Source organism: Ascaphus truei, chromosome 15 (genome assembly GCF_040206685.1).
Source record: "Ascaphus truei isolate aAscTru1 chromosome 15, aAscTru1.hap1, whole genome shotgun sequence".
In the NCBI taxonomy this organism is placed as follows: Eukaryota; Metazoa; Chordata; class Amphibia; order Anura; family Ascaphidae; genus Ascaphus; species Ascaphus truei.
The window spans coordinates 33,086,099-33,107,715 of record NC_134497.1 but is presented as its reverse complement, the minus strand read 5'-3'; the positions used below and the strand labels follow the sequence as shown (position 1 = coordinate 33,107,715).

Sequence of the window (21,617 nt, the reverse complement as noted above, 5' to 3'; positions counted from 1 at the left end):
TACACACAGCAGAGGATTTAGAGATGGATTTTACCTAGCATTGGATCACTTGCATATACTATATAATACACACAGCAGAGGATTTAGAGATGGATTTTACCTAGCATTGGATCACTTGCATATACTATATAATACACACAGCAGAGGATTTAGAGATGAATTTTACCTAGCATTGGATCACTTGCATATACTATATAATACACACAGCAGAGGATTTAGAGATGGATTTTACCTAGCATTGGATCACTTGCATATACTATATAATACACACAGCAGAGGATTTAGAGATGGATTTTACCTAGCATTGGATCACTTGCATATACTATATAATACACACAGCAGAGGATTTAGAGATGGATTTTACCTAGCATTGGATCACTTGCATATACTATATAATACACACAGCAGAGGATTTAGAGATGGATTTTACCTGAGGAGAGAAGAAGGATAAGATCCATTAGGGTAAGAGTTCCTTCCTTTTAAACTTCAGTTGTTCAATAGTCATGCCACTTATAATGGGCCACTTGGATATGGGCTGCAATATCTATGTTATTTACCCCAGATCTGTTCCCCCAATACCCTAAGTATAATTTTTGCACTGTTCCTTTTGTGTCTCTCTTCCCCTATAGACTAAATATAGATTTTGAGATGGCCGAGCACTGGATGCCAGTCTGATCTACTCAATGTGAGAAAATTAAGGAACGATAAGGTGATGTAAATAGTTACAATGTTTCATTTCCCCCTCGTTTTTCTGTATCCGGAGGTGTAAGACTACACATACAATCCACCCCGTACTCTCCGGGACGTTGCTTTTGCTTTTGATTTCTGAAGGTTTGGCTCCCAAACAAGGGAGCACTGCGGCATTAAGCCGTTGGGCTGCGGCCCGCCCCCCCCCCAGGTTTGCGCATCCCATGACTGCGATACACACGCATCACAGGACCTGAAATGGTTAGTCCCCCCAAACATAGTTTGGAAACTGGGGTCCTCTTTTTACCCCACCCTACCTTGTCCATCCTCTCCCCACACCCAGTTCTACAAGCATTTGTTACTGCAGAAAGTTAATATGTGTATCTCTCAAGATGTATGTTCACAATACAGACTGTTTACAATAGTTAAGATACTGTTTCTTCTGTTATACATAAGTAATCACTCTGTTCACCTGTATCATAGACCTTTAAAGCATCACTATACAGATTAATATAATTTCCCAAAACACCAAGGGCCTCAATACCCCCCGTAAAAGACGAATAGCCCTTTCAGAGGCTAAAAGACTAGCAGGAGATATCATTTTGTTACAAGAAATGCATCTGAAAAAGGAGGATCAATCCCTGCTGTACAGTAGCGACTACCCTCTAATCTATCACTCATCATCCCATACAAAAAATAATGGGGTGGCTACACTTTTCCACAAAAATCTAAACTTCAAAGTAGACAAAATTAAAAATGATCCGGCTGGGAGAATTTTAATTGTTACAGGATTACTAGACTCTACCCATCTAACAATAGCTAACATATATGCCCCTAACGAAAATCAAGAATCCTTTTTCCGGGAGCTCACAAATTTAATAAACTCTGTCCAGAAAGGTTTTCTAATTCTTGCAGGGGATTTCAACGCAATCATGGACCCAAATTTAGATACATTTCCCAGTCTTCAATTACCACAAAAGATAGTTCCCTCAACTCGTGGTCTCGTATCCATGGCCAAGGATCTGATGGTAGTAGACTCCTGGAGATTAATGAACAATAAGGAAAAATATTTTTTCTTCTTCTCTCATCCCCATAACAGTTATTCACGTATAGACTATATTTTAATTGACCAACAAGTTAGCGATAACATTTCCTCAGCAACAATTGCCCCTTCTGCTTGGTCAGACCACTCTACAATTATAACTAAACTGGGTGGCCTCACAACCAAAAACAAAACAAGGTTGTGGTCTTTAAATGAATCATTATTGTCAAACCCACAAAATCTCCAACAATTGGAAGAGGAACTGGTCCAATATTTTGATATAAATAACACCCCGGACGTTTCCTCTTTTACCCTTTGGGAGGCCCATAAATCTGTGCTTAGAGGTAAACTGATTGCTCTGGCTTCTCGGAAAAAGAAGGAAAAAGCGGAACACATTGTGACATTAACACAAAAGTTATCAGAACTAGAAAGTATCCATAAAGCAAATCCCTCCTGAAAAAACTATAGACAAATAATCTCAGTTAGATGGCAATTAAATCTTTTGTTAGTGACAAACGCAGAGAGAGCTATACAATGGACCCAACAGAAATACTATGAAAAAAGTAATAAGGCAGATAAGATGCTGGCACGTAAGCTAAAACAAAAGCAGGTTAAAACTAAGATCCAAAATTGAAGAGAGCAAAGGAGCACCACTGGTATAGAAATCCAAAGGAAAAAATCCTATAGAGAAAAAAAAGGGCCCTTTATTTTTTCTATAGGATTTTTTCCTTTGGATTTCTATACCAGCGGTGCTCCTTTGCTCTCTTCAATTTTGCTGTCTACCTTGTCAGGATTGCACGCGGCGGAACTACTTTCAAGATGATCTCTGGATTTCAATGTACCCCCATGGGCAGGTAATGTGTGTTAAGTGGGGTGAGCGGTGGGACCACGTTTGCGGTAGTCGTGCTGACTGACCGCTAGGTCCTATATTTATGCCCCCCCTTAATTTCTTATTACATACATGATTTAATGGATTCATGAAAGTTCCAATCTATTTTTATGCCTACAGTGTTTCTGTGAGTCTAAACACTTATATTGAGCGTCAGTCTCTACACCTATATACAATAAAACTAAGATCCATAATATTTATACTAAAAATGGAAAGATATCTCATAGCCCCAAAGTTATAAGTGACGCTGTAGACGGACGTTCACAGAGGTACACAATCAGGAAAATTATCCAAACACAGGGGGGGGAACAAAGCTTCCATTCACTTGGGAGTATTTCTAGTGAAACACTATGCAATAATTCACATCTCCCTTAGTCAAGCAGTTCTCGCAGCCCCAAAACATATAACATGAAAAAAAGCTGTGTGTGCTGTGCACGCGCATAGTAAGTGAAACTTCTTTGACTTTTGTCGCAGAAATTGACTTATCACGCGCGTGCTCGGCACACATGTGTCAGTCAGTGTATGTGTCAGTCAGTGAGTATGTATGTACGTGTGTGTCAGTCAGTGTGTGCATGTGCGTCAGTCAGTGTGTGCATGTGTGTCAGTCAGTGTGTGCATGTGTGTCAGTCAGTGTGTGCATGTGTGTCAGTCAGTGTGTGCATGTGTGTCAGTCAGTGTGTGCATGTGTGTCAGTCAGTGTGTGTGCGCGTGTGTCAGTCAGCGTGTGTGCGCGTGTGTCAGTCAGCGTGTGTGTGCACGTGTGTCAGTCAGTGTGTGTGCGCGTGTGTCAGTCAGTGTGTGTGTGCGCGTGTGTCAGTCAGTGTGTGTGTGCGCATGTGTCAGTCAGTGTGTGTGTGCGCGTGTGTCAGTCAGTCAGTGTGTGTGTGTGCGCGTGTGTCAGTCAGTGTGTGTGTGTGTGCACGTGTGTCAGTCAGTGTGTGTGCGCGTGTGTCAGTCAGTCAGTGTGTGTGTGCGCGTGTGTCAGTCAGTGTGTGTGTGTGAGTCAGTGTGTGAGTGTGAGTCAGTGTGTGAGTGTGAGTCAGTGTGTGAGTGTGAGTCAGTGTGTGAGTGTGAGTCAGTGTGTGAGTGTGTCAGTCAGTGTGTGAGTGTGTCAGTCAGTGTGTGAGTGTGTCAGTCAGTGTGTGAGTGTGTCAGTCAGTGTGTGTGTGTCAGTCAGTGTGTGTGTGTCTCTCTCTGTGTTGTGTGAATGTCTCTCTGTGTTGTGCCCCCCACCCCTCCTCCTCCCACTACCCCAGGCGGAGCTGCGGACTCCCAGCCCCCCCCGGCGACACGTGGTCCCGTTACCCCCCTCCTCCCGTTACCCCCCTCCTCCCGACTCCCACTACCCCAGGCGGAGCTGCAGACACGGATCTGCGGACACAGAGCTGCGGACTCCCAGCCCCCCCCCCCCCCGGCGACACGTGGTCCTGTTACCCCCCTCCTCCCGACTCCCACTACCCCCCTCCTCCCGACTCCCACTACCCCAGGCGGAGCTGCGGACACGGAGCTGCGGACTCCCAGCCCCCCCGGCGACACGTGGTCCCGTTACCCCCCTCCTCCCGTTACCAAAGCAGGAGCGACAGGGCAGGGGGTGGAGCCTCGGCCTCAGCTATCCCACCACGGTGCAGCGTACTCCACGGCGGGCAGCACCGCAGAGCCCGTGCCGGATGAGGGGAATTAAGAGACCCCTTAACTGACGGGACGTGACAGCGAATCACCGGTTGCCTCGCAGCAGCGCCCTCTGCCAACCACACCACACACACACACACGAAACCTGCCATCCACAACATGGATATGGACAGAGCCTCTGCGCATGCGTTGAGGAGGACGGCTGCCGGTGTGGAGGAGCGGGTGAGGGAGAGCGGCGCCGCCGCATGTCAGCGGCTGTGTGGGGGATGTGGCGGCAGTGGCTATCGCCGCCGCCGCCGCATGTCAGCGGCTGTGTGGGGGGTGCGGTGGCCATTAAGAGCGGCGCCAGCGGCTATCGTCGCCGCCGCCGCATCTGATTTGTGGAGCGGGTGTGATGTCAGTGTTGGGGTCGGGCTGAGCCAGAACACAGCCCGGCCTCAACTGCCAGCACTGACGTCACATCCGTTTCATTTCTGTCTCCACAATCCATTTTTGCCCCATCACGAATGAGGTGCCACTAAGGAAGTTTCACTTCAATAAGCAGATATAAGTAGTCTCTTAAGAATAAAAGTCTTATCTGTTTCTTGGAGGGAAAATCTCACTTCCTGGTTCAGCTTCAGGTGCAGTAGTTTCCCCTGTGTCTTGAAATCAGCTCTGCTGTGCAGAGCTCAAGACTGGTCAGCTCCAAGGGTCAGCTCTCATTCAGAGCTAAGGAGTCACTTCCTGTCTGAACAGACAGGTTTTTGTAAACAATCTAAATCAGGCAGGTGGTGTTTAGTAATTAACTACCAGAGGTTAACCACCACACTGCTGGATTAAAGGCACATTACTGAACAGGGATAAGTCCCCTGTTACAGACGCCTTTAAGGAATATTATGCATTTCTTTACAATCTGCCTGGCCCAGTGGGAGTATCGGCTAAAAAGAAAAAAGCGGAAAAAAAATCAAAACTTTCTAACTCAATGCCGGCTCCCCACGCTGGAACCAGAAGATATAATAAATCTTGAAAAAAATATAGAACCCCCTGAAATCCTGGAGGCTATCAAATCTTTGAAAAATTGGAAGGCCCCTGGTCCAGATGGATTTTCAAACTTTTACTACAAAAAATTCTCCACAATACTCCTCCCACACTTAACCAAAGTATTTAATGAGATGCTTTTAGGCCTCCCCCCACCCAGAGATATGCTACGAGCAACCATAGTCGTAATCCCAAAAGATGGAAAAGATCCCATGATGTGCTCTAGCTACAGACCTATATCTTTGTTAAATACAGATCTAAAATTATACGCAAAAATCTTGGCCACTAGATTAAACAATATTCTTCCACGATTGATCCATCCAGACCAGGTTGGCTTTGTTCTGGGCCGGCAAGGCCTTGACAACACAAGGAGGACGGTGAACTTAATAGATGTAGCAAAACAACCACACGCTCATCATTATTACTTTCACTAGACGCTGAAAAAGCTTTTGATCGGCTGGATTGGCAGTTAATGAACGCCACACTCTCACAAATGGGATTTACTCCCAAAATCTTAAACAGCATAAACACGCTATACTCGGCTCCGACAGCCATAGTAAAAACGAATAACTCCTTGTCTGACCCTATCCCAATATCGCATGGAACCAGACAGGGGTGCCCACTGTCCCCCTTGTTGTTTGCTTTGACAATAGAACCATTAGCCTGCCAGATAAGAATGAACCCCAATATCACGGGTATCAATGTTGGACAGAAGGAATTTAAGATAGCTCTCTATGCGGATGACATACTACTGACGCTCTCGAATCCCCTTATCTCACTCCCCAACCTTTTCCAAGCTCTATCTGAGTTCGCCTCCCTTTCAGGATACAAAATTAACCACTCTAAATCTATGGCTATTGGTTTAAACCTTCCCAAGGATATGGTAAAATTACTTCAACTTAATTTTGACTTCAAGTGGAATCAGACCAAAATTAAATATTTAGGGGTTCAAATAACAAAAGATTACTCATCCCTATACAAAATAAACTTTAAACCTTTATTCGACCACGTTGCAAAGGACTTGTCCACCTGGAATCCATACATTATCTCTTGGTTCGGAAGGATCGCCACTATTAAAATGAACATCTTACCTAGAATACTGTACCTCTTCCAAACTCTCCCAGTAAGGATTTGTCAGAAGGACCTAAATAACATTCAAAATAAAATTCTGAAATTTGTATGGCAAAATAGATGCCCTAGAGTGTGCAAAGATATCCTTTATAAATCTAAGTTAGAAGGAGGCTTAGCCCTTCCAAACCTACAAAAGTACTATAGAGCGGCACAACTAGGGCAACTAGTTAGTTGGCATTCAAACCCAACCGAAAAAAGATGTGTCGAACTAGAAGAACTGATCTGCTCCCCATTCGAAATTAAGACTCTCCTCTGGCTTAATAGAAAATCCAGACCAGCTGCGGTTTACACAAACCCAGTGCTATCTTTCGCATGTAATCTTTGGGACTCCCTTAAAGTTAGGTTCCAACTTACGGGTACCCCATCCCTCATGCAACCCCTGTTTTCAGATCCCTCCCCTTTCACACTAATAACCAACAATCTAACCTTTGGGTCCAACAAGGACTCCTAAGAGTTAATGATATTCTCATCAACGGTAAAGTTCCTCCATTCACCTCGTTACAAACGTGCCACGACATTCCCTCCTCCGAATTTTTCAGATTTCTCCAAATTAGGCACTATATCCAATCCATTTACAAGCCAAACCAACCACATATGTTAACGCTATACGAAGACTTGTGTGTACGTCAGCCTCTTATGAAGGGCATTACTTCCAGGCTATACCATAGTTTGACTCCCGTCAAAAATAGCAAACCGCTGATAAATATATGATGTCCTGGGAGGAGGAGTTAAATACCAATTTGGACCTTTATGTTTGGAAAGATGTTTGGGAAGCCGCCTCCAAAAATTCTTCCTGTGTGGTGATTAAGGAGAATATTCACAAGCTAATATATAGATGGTATATGACTCCTACCAGGTTGAACTCTTTTCTCCCAGGTGTCTCTCCTTTATGTTGGCGTGGTTGTGGCGAAATGGGGAATATACTGCACATATTCTGGTCGTGTCCAAAAATTCAGCAAACATGGAGGGAAGTGTTTGCTTTAATACACAGGGTTTTGGGCATAGGTCTCGCGTGCCAGTAAGTAATACTGAACTGAAGTTATGAAGTTATTTACAGTGTATATGGGATTTTGAATCTGTTGTGAAAACTGCAAACTCCCTCTGTTATGGTAATAGGCAAGCAGAACATCTTGCTAGAATTTACATAGCCTGGTGATCAAAGGCTAATTGCCTAATTGTTTATGCAGGACCCAGGAACTGTTTGGTTTTTAAGTGTGATACTTCACACTAAACAATGGAAGTCAAAAAGCTTCAAAGAGATGTTTGCTAGACAGCTCGGTGCCTTGAATGTAAGAGAAGGGTGGAAATGGTATATAAACCAGAGTCCCCCCTTAGGCTAAGGCCCCGCTCCCAGAGTCAGCGCACCTGCGCTGCTGACAGGCGGTGCGCTGAGATACACAGACCGCGATCTGCGGTCTGTAGGGAGCGGGAGCCGGAGCTGGAGGTGGGCGGGAGGTGGGAGGTTTGATCGGGAGGTGGGCGGGAGGTGGGAGGTTTGATCGGGAGGTGGGCGGGAGATGGGAGGTTTGACAGGGAGGGGGGGCGTGGCTTGAGCGGAGGGACCCGCTACTCTCCCCCCCCCCTCCCTCCACGGACTCGGGCTGGAGCTGGAAGGTAAGTTTAAACACACACACGCAGGCACTCATTCATACACGCGCACACACACACACAGGCAGGCACTCACGCACTCATACACACACACACGCGCGCACACACAGGCAGGCACTCACGCACTCATACACACACACACACACACAGACAGAGGCAGGCACTCGGGCACACACACACACAGACAGGCACTCACGCACTCAGACACATACACACACAGACAGGCACGCACTCAGACACACACACAGAGAAAGGCACTCACCTGCTTTCACTCCACACTCCTCCCCGCTCCCCGAAGCCTCTCCTCCTCCCGCAGCCTCCCCTCCCCATTGGCTCACAGCCACACACGTCACGCGTCAAAGCTAGAAAACACCATTCTCTGGTGTCTCCAGCGGCTGACGCGCTACAGCGTGTAGTGCTCTGTGCAGCCAGTGGGGACCGGGACCGGCTCGCGAGGATTCCCCTGCTGGTGGGGAACTCGCGACCCGCCGCCCGCGCCAACGAGCGCAGCGGGACCGAGGCCTTACTCAGTGCTTCATGCTTCATGTTTTTAAAAGTCTTCATGTACGGTCTTCATGATCTTCATGTATTGCTGTGATGACTACATCAGAACCTGAATTATGGAAGAAATGGCCCATCCTGTATCCTGATGGCTTTCTTGTCCTAAACTTTAAGTAAGTGTCCATATTTTGCCTGTTATTTGTACATTTTGTGTGTTCACCTTTATCAAGGAATAAATTATATTTTATCATATCTAAGTCTCGTACCAGTTCAACCCAGTTATATATATATATATATTTTGTGTATTATTAATAGCCGGTCACAAAGCTCCCGTCACATACCCCTCTTACTTTTGAAAAATGGTTAATAAAAAAATCTAAGTAATAAAAAAAAAATATATATATCTATCTAGGACTTACATTCACCCACACAACCCATGCACACACATATACTCACACATACATACACACATATATACATTACCTGCAACTCCCGGCACTATATACAGGAAAATCATGCAGCACGTGTACGCGCGTTCGCATAGGAACCCGCGGCCGCAAGGCCGCATCCTGTATATAACAGCCCTTAGAGAGGAGGGGAACAGACTGACTAAATTAGGCACATCCCCTCTGAGGAACCACAAGGGGCGGGCTCAAGGTCTGTACCTGTACCCGATAGGCTATACATAGACCATGAGTCACCACCACACTTCTTTCACTTAGAGAGGAGCATGAGGGTGGTCAAAAAGCCCACAGTATTAGCCTGTCACAGCCTAGACTGCTGTGAGGATTTGCCATCCTGGCGGTCGCAGACCGTCTTCTCACCCCAACAAGCCTTCCGTGACGGTCACTCAGGGTGCGCGGTTTCGTGGTCCCAGTACACGCGCGTGGACCTTGCGCGTCCTGATCCCGCGCGCGTGGATTTGGATTCCACCCCTCTCTATGATGCATGATGGGTGTGTTTGTTCAGCCTCCCTGCTGACATGTGATTCAAGCTCCGCCCCTGCTCTGATGAAAGTCAGGATTGCAGTGGGAATGACGTGTGTTCTCGGCTCTGCCCCTTGACTTCCGTGACACGCGCGGGTCGGAGCGCGATTGGCCCCGCCCCCTCTTGCCCTAAGAATCTGCGTGAGAGTGATGCGCACTCTAAGCACCGCCCCCTGGCCTCCGTGACGCGCGTTAGCAGTTCCTCCCTCATCTCCAATTAGATTGCATCCTAGTGTGCACCTGTGTGCACCAGCAGCCTATCGACACTTAGTTCCTGGTTCCGCCCTAGCTGGCTATTGGAGGCTCTTCCTATCTATACCTTCAGTCTGCTCCCTATCTTTGCTGAGCATAGTCAGTGTGACGCCGTGCCTTGCTGCATTCCAGTTCCTGTGACCTTGCCATGCCTTGCTGATTAACCTCTTGTTGCCTGAACCCTGCTAATACTTTGGACTCCGCTTCTCTCTACTCCTGATCCGGCTTGTATGACCATTCTCCTGTCTCCAGTCCTGACCTTGGCTAAGTACTCCAACGATTCGATATTCTCCTATCCTGAACCTGGCTACGTACCCCGACAATCCGCTACTCTCCAATCCTGAACTTGGCTACGCACTCTGATGATCCGCAACTCTCCGCTCCTGAACCTGGCAAGTACCTTAACCATTCTCCTATCCATAACCCTGACCTGGCTTGAATGACTACTCTACATCCTGGGCGCGCCCGCATGGCTGTGGGTCGGCGTTAACCAATTCCCTACCTCAGCACCACGATCGTGCTTCGTTTTGTGATGAGCTACGCGTTACAGTATGCTCAGCCACACAAACTTCGACCTCGCTGAGGTAGGAAGAGTCCTGCGTACACACGCAAGCCACCTGACTAACTTAAAGGAAAAATTCGTTTGTGGTGAGCTATGCGTTACAACTGCTTATGTCTTATGTGACAGGGGGAAAGACAGGCAGAATAGACTAACCATGTTACATATATGTTTTATTCTAGTTGTTATTGTTTCCTCTCATGTCTTACCGCTGGTATTTAGTGTTAGAAAAGTTTTGGCGATGTAATAAACAGGAATCTAGCTTGCAGTTCAAATCAGCATTCTTTATTTGTTCAATAAGCTCGGCGATTTCAGCAAGGATACAACATATAAAATACTTTTATTCAAGGTAGCAAGTATCTATCTGAAGAAGGTAGTACTATATCTTATGCCTGTCCCAGCTACTTTTTATACTCTTAGAACAAAGAGATATAAATCACTATCTTAGCTAACTCTCTTTTGCTGACTAAATTACCTACTAACTTAAATACCTGTTTTTCTGTACCAGGCTGTCCCTGCTCTGTACTATACTAAGTTGTTATCAGTAAGTATCTGTCTCAGGAATGTTAGGAACTTATAAAAGCAAATCTTATCACTAAAATGTGCATTTTTAATTTACCCCAGAAGTTTCAAACTGCCCATAAGGTTCCTTATAAGAAAAGCAACTTAAGACATCTTAACCTATTGAGTGCTGAATATATATCTGTCCTAATTAATATAGATAATATATAGGTATAAAATAATATATCAAGCACTTCTTTAATACTTGGAAGTATCATTTTGATAACCTGAACTTGTAATTAAAAAATTACATCTATACTCAGCAGTGGCTATATCTGAATTCAATTTTCTCATTCTTCTAAACAGACTAATACAACATATGAGTACTAAGATTAGAATAGTAATTATTAGAAGAGGATGGGTATTCCAGTGTATCATTCATTGAGCAGAGAAGGCATTTCTCTTCCAAACCATCTCTGCCACCAAGACGTATTTTCTTTTCTATAGTCCTTTTTGATCGTGGTTCGTTTTCCATCTACAATCTCTAATTGCATAAGAGAAGTTTGAGATGATTTGGATAATTCTGTGATTATCTTTTTTAATTTTGTTGGATTTCTGAGTTTGTTATAGAATTCTTCTCCATATCCCAATACCACTGAATATACTGTACATACCTCTGGTAATATGTCAATGTGAAATTTACAGTAATAGGCAGTGCTCGACAAACCCAGTCGCCCACTCGCCAGCCGTGAACTGAAATTGGCCGGTGGACAGCTACTTTTTCCCCTGCTCTACGCAAATTTAAATAAATAAATGGAGTCCTTCTCTGCACGGGTAAGTAATGGCTGCCCCTGCTCCTCGCGCCCGCACGCGGTCCCTGTCTCCTGCCTGTGCTTCCCCCCTCATCCCCTCCAGTCTCCGCTCCTGTCCCCATGGCTGCTCACGCGGGGAAGGAGATGACAGCAGGGGATTTCCCCCCCTGTCCCGCTTGCCCTCCGGTTCCGCTCCTATCCCTGTGGCTGCTCGTGGGGCAGGAGATGACAGCGGCGATGTCCCCCCCCCCCCCCCCGGTTGCTCTACGGTCCCCGCTTTCCCCCAGTGCCCGTGGCTGCTCCCGATGCCAGCAGGGGTGTTCCCCTCTGTCGCCGTAGCTGTCTCCGCTTCCCCCCCTTTCCGCTCCCACCCCACAAATTTAAATAAATAAATAATAACAAAAAAATATCCTCCTGGCTGATTGGCCAATTGGTCGTGACGCGGAATGGAGCCCTTCTCTGCAGGGGTAAGTAATGGCTGCTCCTGCTCATCGCACACGCCCGGTCCCTGTCTCCTGCCTGCGCTTCCCCCGTCATCCCCTCAGTCTTTGCTCCTGTCCCTGTGGCAGCTCGCACGGGGCAGGAGATGCCAGCGGGCTATGTTTCCACCACCCCCCATCCCGCTTGCCTTCATGATCCGCTCCTGTCCCCATGGCTGCACTGTGCGGGGCAGGAGATGCCAGCGGGTAATGTTTCCCCCCCGGACCCGCTTCCCCTCTGGTCTCCGCTCCTGTCCCCCTGGCTGCTCGCGTGGGGCAGGAGATGTCCCCCCCCCCCGGTCCCGCTTGCCCTACGATTCCCGGTGCCCGTGGCTGCCCGCGCGGGGCGGAAGATGCCAGCAGGAGTGTTCCCCGCGGTCCCCGTGGCTGTCTCCGCTTCGCCCCCCCCACAGAGTGTGTGTGTGTATGAGAGTGTGTGTATGTGTGAGTGTGTGTATGAGAGAGAGAATGTAGGAAACCAGAGGTACCCCCCCACCCCACCCAGTCAGTCAGTCATCCCCCACCTCATCTTCTCTCCGTCTCACCCTCTCTCCGTCTCACAATCTGGATCTGGATATTTTATTTACCCTGTATATCTTAACTGCCCAATACTACACAGAAATAACCTACACTGCTTTCTTCCAGATCTGACTCAAGCTTCACACAGAAGACATCGGAATCCCCCGTAACCCAGAAGACAGGTAGGGAACAACTAACCTCCAATGTATAACATTGCGGGAATGAGGTACCTGGACATTAAGGGTCTGCGGATCAGGTAAGATCCCAGGCGGGATTGCTGCTTTAAATATTGTGAAGCGGGGGCATCCAGGCACTAGTTAAGGGGTGCAGGAAACTAGTCATTCACATCTGGCTTTTTTTTCTAGATTCGACATTTATACACACACACACACACACAAACACACACACACACACAAACACACACACACACAAGGACTAATTGTAGTATAATGTAATACAATAAATAAACTTATGTCAAAAACGAATGTTCTTACTAGGAATTTATTCATTTTATTTATGTTTTTTTTAAATGCAGGACTACTGTAGGTGGCGAGTAGATTTTTTGGTTCGGCGAGTAGATTTTTGGGTGATTTGTCAAGCACTGGTAATAGGTAAAATTGGTTTTACTGAATACATAACACCATTGTGATTATACATTTTAACTTCAATAACAGATCGCTTAGTACAGTAGTTTCCTTGAGGCAAATGTATAGTAACTGAACAATTTGCACTATGTATGGTGACATCGCCCATAAAATGATTCCAGCATACCTTTCCATCATTGAGTATCCAACTCAACTGATTAGGAATAGGATCTACGTGTAATAAACAAGTACTGTATTCTGGCCTTGCAATCTCCAGTCAATTATTTGCTTAACTGCTACTCCTTCTGGGCAAACAAAAGTCTTATGTTCTATGGAATGTCGGACATCATATTTAAATAGTGGATGTGTCTCATTCCCTACTATTTTAAAATTTATTGGCATATAGAAGTTTGCTGCTAGTAAAAAGATAGGCCTTTTATATAGAAAAACAAAAAGAATGATTCCTGCTCTTCTACCAATTAGGCTAAAAAAAATAGTAACCTATTAAACTAAATAACCCTTAGTCATCTCATGAATATTTTATTTTTTATTTTATGCTAATTGGTAGCAGCGCAGGAATTGTTCTTTTTGTTTTTCTATATGGAAGGCCTATCTTTTTACCAGCAGCAAACTTATATGGGAATGCAGCAGATTGGCATCAGCACTCCTCATTCCAATCTAAGCTAAATTGCTCTATGTGGATGAGAGTTTCAATGTCAATTCCATTTAAAATGCTGCCACTGTACCAAATTGTAGTATTTGTTTTTGTCATATTTAACCTGATTATCACTAATGTTGTTTTATTAAATCTCCAACATTCCATATTATTTACTCTTACTACTCCCTGTTATTTGATAAACTCCTTCTATCCTTCTGCAAAAACTCATGTAAAGACACACTCATAAGGATATTACATATGTAACGGTTTTTCGGGTCCCCACCCAATCTCACATTGGCCCCTGTGGTCTAACTGGTCCCCATTACATGCATGTATATTGTGGTGCACCTGCTGGCGTACAGGACTCCTGAGTCTCCACCTGGGTTGGTATGGGGATATCAGCAAGACAGGCATCTGCGGTAGTGTGCTAAGAGTCCTACCTATATCCAGTGCAGCACCTCCACCTCATCGGGATCTCTGCGTCCGCAGGAAGATGTAACTGATGAGGACCTCCTCTGTGGTGCCTCCTCCTGTGCAAGAACTTCACTCCCACACTGCCAGGGTTTGGTGAACTTGGGCATCTTTACTGTCATCATAGCAGACTGCCCCTCGTAGCGGTCGTACTCAGCCACTCGTTGTAGTACAGTTCATCCCTTCAGAAAGTTCTTCTTCAAATAACCAGATGCAGGTCAGCACTACAGTAGAGGCAACTCTTATTCGAACAAAAACCAGTGGCAATTCCCCAAAAAACCCAGGAAACACCCAGGTACATTCTGAATACATGCCTTAAACTTTCCTTAAACTAGCCCCAGCATTTCTGCATTGATTAATGGCCTATCAGATTAGTAGCGGGGGTCCCTGGCAGTCCCATTCAAACTGAATTGGACTGCCAGGGATCCCTGCTGTGTTAATCCTATGGGTCGTTAGTCAATGCAGAAATGCCTTAAAGGTGCCTCAAACTAGCCCAGAACATACCCAGCACATACCCAGCACATACCCAGAATGTAACCCGGCTAGTTTACGGCAAATGTTAGAATAAACGTCGCCTCTACTGTAAGTGCAGTTGTCCCGTTCACAGAGGTCACTAGACACAGGAATTGGAGAGGCACGTATGGCCAGGCCAAGCAAGGACCGGATGCTCCACACAGAGACACCGGGTCTTAATTATTAGCACAAGTTAGGGGTACCAGGATAACGTATTACAAGGGGGAGAGGAAGGTTCACGTATAGAGGAGTACACAGGGCAAGGGAAAGATCCTAGGAAAGCATTGCTTGCTAGTTATTGTTCGAAGATTTTGTAGGAGGGAGGCCGGACAGCAGGGTTTGAGCCTGCTTCTGTTCCCGCATGAGCCGACCGCCGGAACGGGAAAAGACATCAACTCCAATGGCCGGCAAAGTCCCTTGGGAGGGTGATTCAGTGAGGGAGGGAGGTGGGCAGAGGGGGCGGGAGTACCTGGCCGCCTACACTGAGTACCCAAGGGCGTTGGTCTCACAGCCAGGGTACTGGTACTGAGGTTCTGAGATCATTGTTTTTATGTTTTGCTTATGTTTGTCTAGATGTTCCCCTTCCCCCCTCTCGTATCTTCCCCCCCCCCCCCACCACAGCACACCAACCTACAGGAAAAGGGAGACCTGCAGATCCCCAGCAGCAGGAGGAGTATGTGTACCAACAGACGACCCAGATGATCCTGACAACGAAGCAAACAATTCACACAGATAAGATGAGTAATGAGCTAATAATGATAACACATAATGTTAAAGGGTTTAACAGCCCGGTTAAACGTAGAATCGCATTTAAAGAATATAACCGCTTGAAAGCCGATATAATTTTTTTACAAGAAACCCACTTTTCACGCTCCAATCACCCGAAATATCTAGACACAAATTACAGAACATTCTATCTGGCCTCATCCAAGGCTAAGAAAAGAGGGGTGGCTATCTTAACACACAATAACTTAGCGCTAGATATAAATAAACACTATGCGGACCCAGAAGGTAGATACATCATCCTTACGGGGATGATACAAAGTCAACCCCTGACATTAGCATCAGTTTACGCTCCATGCGAAACGAGCTCTGTATTCTTCACTCAATTCTTTAATAAATTACACAATATCGCGAAGGGACATATCTTTATGGCAGGCGATCTTAACCGCACATTAGACCCCGACCTAGACAGATGTACAAGACCTAACCCATCCCACAAACAGGACGTACTAACTATACATAAGGGCATACAAGACTGCCAGCTGATAGATGTCTGGCGGGAACAACATCCCAGCGCACGGGAATATTCTTTTTTTTTTCCACCCTCACAACCGTTACAGTCGGATAGATTACCTTCTGGTGTCAAACAGAGTGGTTCCAGTGGTAGGGCACACAGAGATCCATGGAATCTCGTGGTCCGACCATGCTCCGGTAGAGCTGTGGTGCACATTAGATGCTTTAGACAGGCCTGGAGCAAACTGGAAGTTCAACGAGCTCCTCCTTAAATGCCCCGTAACTGCAAAAGAAATTGGCGAACGAATCAAAGAATATTTTCAGGACAACGAAGGTAGTGTGACGGCTCAGTCCACGCTATGGGAGGCCCATAAGGCTACCCTGAGGGGGGTGTTGATGAACATAGCAGGCAAAAGAAAGAGAGCGAAAGAGGCGAAAATAAAAGCGCTACGGGAGAAGTTGGCACATCTCACTGCTCAACACAAAATTAATAAGGATAAGTTGGTTTGGAAAGAACTGAGCGACACTAAAATTAAACTTAACCTGGTACTGTCCTCTCAGGCCAAGAAGGAGTTGGCATGGTCAAAGCGCAGATTCTATGAGAAAGCCAACAAGCCAGATACCTTACTAGCCAATAAGCTCCGAAACAAGCTTCCAAATTTCCGTATAGCATCCATCAAATCTCTGGGGGGGGGACCTTACTTCCGATCCTAGACAAATAGTGGAGGTGTTTCAGAATTATTACGCTACACTATATGACGGAGATAAGGTCAGCCACACACAAAAGACCGCAGAAACACTGAACAAATTTCTAAAAGAGGCGAATCTACCTACCTTGAGCAGGGAGGATAGGGAGGCATTCCAGGGCGACTTCACCCTCGAGGAAGTATCAGAGGTAATGAAATCCCTTAAACCTGCTAAAGCCCCTGGACCAGACGGATTTTCAAATTTATATTATAAGAAATACGTCAAGATTCTGGCTCCCCACTTGCTGACTCTATTTAATGGGATTCTAGCAGGAGCGCCCTTCCCGGCACAGATGCTCCAGGCATCTATCTCGGTGATCCAAAAACCCGGTAAGGACCCGGCAGACTTTAAGAGCTACCGGCCAATATCCCTGATCAATTCAGACGTTAAAATCTTCTCAAAATTAATAGCTAACAGGGTGGGCATTGTCCTTCCGGGGCTGATTCATCCGGATCAAGTAGGCTTTATTGGGGGCAGGCAGGCGGCAGATAATACCAGGCGGATCGTAGATTTGATTGATCTGGCAAAAAAGAAAAACATCCCGTCTATGTTATTGAGTCTGGACGCCGAAAAGGCCTTTGATAGGATTGATTGGCCCTTCCTCAGAGAGACGCTGGGAGTGTTTGGGTTCGGAGGGCGCCTCCTAGAGGCAATACTAGCCCTCTACAATGGTCCCACTGCAAGGGTTCGACACCAAGGCTTCCCCTTGGAGGTATTTAACATCCGTAGCGGGACAAGACAAGGATGTCCACTCTCACCGTTGTTATTTGCTCTCTGCATAGAACCTCTAGTGGCTCATATCAGATCAAGCCCAGATATAACAGGGATTGACTTAGGGGAGCAGAAACATAAAGTGGCGTTATACGCAGACGATATAATCTTGACATTGTCAAATCCCCTCATCTCCTTACCCAACGTCTTTGCGATCTTAGGAACTTTTAACCTGGTGTCGGGGTTTAAAATTAACCAGGCCAAGTCGGAAGCGCTTAATATCAATCTATCCAAGCCGGTCGAAAAATTGATAGAGCTCAATTTCAATTTTAAATGGCAACCCTCCGCTATCAAATATCTAGGGGTATATACTGTATCACAAAGGATTACAACACATTATACTAAGCAAATTTCCCCAGAATGATGAGGAAACTGAAGGAGGATCTCAGGGTTTGGGCGGGCTATGGTATATCATGGTTTGGGCGGATCAACAGCGTTAAAATGAACCTGTTGCCTAAATTGTTATATCTGTTTCAAGCCCTCCCAATACCTCTTGTTCGGGCTGAGGTCCTCATACTCCAGGCTCACATTATTCAATTTATTTGGAATAAAAAAAGCCCACGAATTGCGAAGAATATATTGACAAAGCCAGTAACAAGAGGAGGGTTATCGGTACCTTGCTTGTTGGCATACTATAGGGCGGCACAATTATGCCAAATTGTCCAGTGGAACTAGAACCCAGCAAAAAGAAGATGGGTGGCCCTAGAAACAGAATGTTGCGCACCAGTAACACTACATGATTTGATCTGGCTTCCAAAACAATGTAAGAAATCAATAGGGTCGACACTCTGTGCGATTGCGAACTCGCTAGCGGTCTGGGAGTCATCTACACAGGCGGCACACTTTGTTTGAGTACGGCTCATTCCGCAAGCCGGGATATGTCCCGGCTTGCGAGCCGCACTCCCTCAGCGTGCCGCGCATCACCGATGCGCGGTCACGCGTCATCGGGTGCCTGTGCCGCCTGTACGCGTGCCCAGGGCTCCCCGAGGGAGCCCTGGTGTCGCGCGGATGTGAGGACAGCGGCGGGACATTCCGGGGGACCCGGCGGACCCGGTGAGGAGAGGGGGAAGCCCCGATCGGCGGGCCTCTCCTCCGAGGCTTCGGCGCGCGCCCGGCACCCTCCGGCGCGCGCCAGGTTACTGCTGCGGCCGAGAACGGGCAAATGCTCGAATAAACTCGGCCGCAGCAGTAAATTTAAAGCTAATTTGACCACACGGCAGTCTTTGATGACCCCCCTGGTGGAGAATCCGGATTTTGCTCCAGGGCTGTTAGGTGACAAATTTGTAAAATGGACGCAGGGTATCTAAAATTAAAGGACCTGGAGGGAAGGAAATTTATCAAGACGTTCGATATGATTAAGGATGAGAAAAAGCTACCCAACACAGAACTATTTAGATTCCTCCAGGTCAGGGCATTCTATAATAAATTCCCGGTTCGTCCGGCACGGACCAATTTCGAACAGCTGTGTTCCAGAGAGACGGACACAAGGGGACTAACTTCTCAGATGTACCGGGAGGTAATCTGTCCGAAGACTTCTGACGCCCCCCGACTGAAATACATGCGACAGTGGGAGACAGATTTAGGGGAGACGCTAGAGGACGAGGAATGGGACCAAATATTACAGACAGCAACCAAAAGCTCAATATGTGCCACGTTAAAGGAGAACGCATATAAAGTCCTAATGCGGTGGTACCATACCCCATTGAAATTATCTAAATTTATCGAGGGCTACTCCCCGCTCTGTCCAAAAAAGTGCGGGGAAATTACTGATTTAAAACATATGCTGTGGTCTTGCCCTAGTGTGGTCCCGATTTGGGAATCTATTAGGGAATGGCTAGAAAGGATCCTCAACTTGGAGGACCCCTGGACCCGTGGCTGTTCCTCGTGGGCAGACGGCCTCAGGGCGTGTCCAACGCGACACTCAAATTGGTTACGCATTTCGCAACCGCCACGAGGTGTGAGATCGCAGCAGTATGGAAACAACAGGAATTACCCACTATATCCAAAATCAGGAACAGAATTTGGCATGTCTGCCAGATGGAACAGTTGATGAGTTGGATCAACGACTCTGGCCCCAAATTTCTAAAAATATGGGCCCCATGGCTAGCCCAAACAGACATCCCGGGGGTGGACGCTGCCACAATTTTGCACTAATACCTATAAATACGTTCTCCTTGGACAGAGCAGACCCGACTTGACGTTGACATAGAGACGGAGAATGTAGAGCACTATAGGCATCCACAACAAACCTAGCGAACCCACAGACCACAATGCAGTTCCTCCGATCGGATGCAGCAGTTCCAGGTGTCGTCCCCCCTCCCCCGGTCCGATCCCAACACCCTACTGTGTCCCACCCCAGTTTTGTTCGTCCTGTCTGTCTTAGTGGTGTGGTTTACCCGTGGTTCGTTAAGTCTGTCTAATGTTTTGTCTAAGTGTCACTGTTTGGATGATAAAAATGTGTATTCTGTAAAGTATGCTAATAGGTGGTGATATTATGTATGCCCTGTAATCTTATTATATATTAGTGAAAGCACTGTATGCTGTCTGCATCTTCCTGTGTCCCTAGGGGAAATCTCATTGGTCCCTTGGCCCGCCCACCCCCCGCACCTCTCATTGGCCTGAGGCGGAGTGACGGGCCAAAACACACACACACACACACACACACACACACACACACACACACACACACACACACACACACACACCTCCCGCTCCCTTACCCTCCGGCCCCAACACACCTCACCTGCAGTCTTCACCTCTCTGTCCTCTCCTCCCCCCCATCACACTCACCTCCCTCACCCCACCGGCACTCCACTCACCTCCCTCCACTCACCTCCCCCCCTCCCCGGTGTGCTCCACTCACCTCCCCCCTCCCCGGTGTGCTCCAATCACCTTCCCCCCTCCCTGGTGTGCTCCACTCACCTCCCCCCCTCCCCGGTGTGCTCCACTCACCTCCCCCCCGCCCCGGTGTGCTCCACTCTCCTCCCCCCTCCCTGGTGTGCTCCACTCACCTCCCCCCCTCCCCGGTGTGCTCCACTCACCTCCCCCCCTCCCCGGTGTGCTCTACTCACCTCCCCCCCTCCCCGGTGTGCTCCACTCACCTCCCCCCCCTCCCCCATGCTCCACTCACCTCCCCCCCCTCCCCCATGCTCCACTCACCTCCCTGCCCTCCCCCGTGCTCCACTCACCTCCCCCGTGCTCCACTCACCTCCCCACCTCCCCCGTGCTCCACTCCCCTCGCCTGTGCTCCACTTACCTCCCCCGTGCTCCACTCACCTCCCCCCCCTCCCCCATGCTCCACTCACCTCCCCACCTCCCCCGTGCTCCACTTACCTCCCCCGTGCTCCACTTACCTCCCCCGTGCTCCACTCACCTCCCCCATGCTCCACTCACCTCCCCCGTGCTCCACTCACCTCCCCCGTGCTCCACTCACCTCCCCATGCTCCACTCACCTCCCCCGTGCTCCACTCACCTCCCCCGTGCTCCACTCACCTCCCCCCGCTCCCCCCCGGCAGCCGGAGAGGCAGTGGGCAGGCAGCCTGCCACTGCCATGCGGCACCTAAGATGGCGGCACCCGGAAGGACCCCCTTTCTCCCTCGCGGAGTAACTAAGATGTCGGCGGCCGGAAGGAGAAGTGACGTGTGTGTGTGTGTCACTGTGTGTGTCACTGTGTGTGTGTGTGTGTGTCACTGTGTGACACTGTGTGTGTGGGACACTGTGTGTGTGGGACACTGTGTGTGTGGGACACTGTGTGTGTGTCAGGCACTGTAGGGTGGGGACTGGAGCTACGCATGGGGGGGGGGGTCAGGAGTGGAGAGAGGGGGGGGAGCAAAGAAACATACAGGGGGAGTGGAGAGGAGGGACCCGCAAATTTTAACCAACCCACCCCCCCTCCTGTCCACTGCCTCCCCTCCTGTCCACTGCCCCCCCTCCTGTCCACTGTCCCGTCCCCCTCCTGTCCACTGTCCCGTCCCCCTCCTGTCCACTGTCCCGTCCCCCTCCTCTCCATTATCACCCCCCCCTCC

The 21,617-nt window shown here is 47.9% G+C and overlaps 2 protein-coding genes across 2 annotated transcripts in view; both read left to right on the top strand.

The window, feature by feature from the left end:
* Positions 1–21,617, top strand: part of LOC142466797 (uncharacterized) — a 369,751-nt gene that overhangs the window by 60,155 nt on the left and 287,979 nt on the right. The window lies entirely within an intron of this gene.
* The window catches only part of LOC142466795 (uncharacterized), a 394,879-nt gene continuing 386,004 nt past the window's right edge, over positions 12,743–21,617 (top strand). Inside the window, exon 1 of the mRNA XM_075572217.1 lies at positions 12,743–12,794. The gene's annotated coding sequence lies outside the window, so the exon portion shown is untranslated. The remainder of the gene's footprint in view (positions 12,795–21,617) is intronic.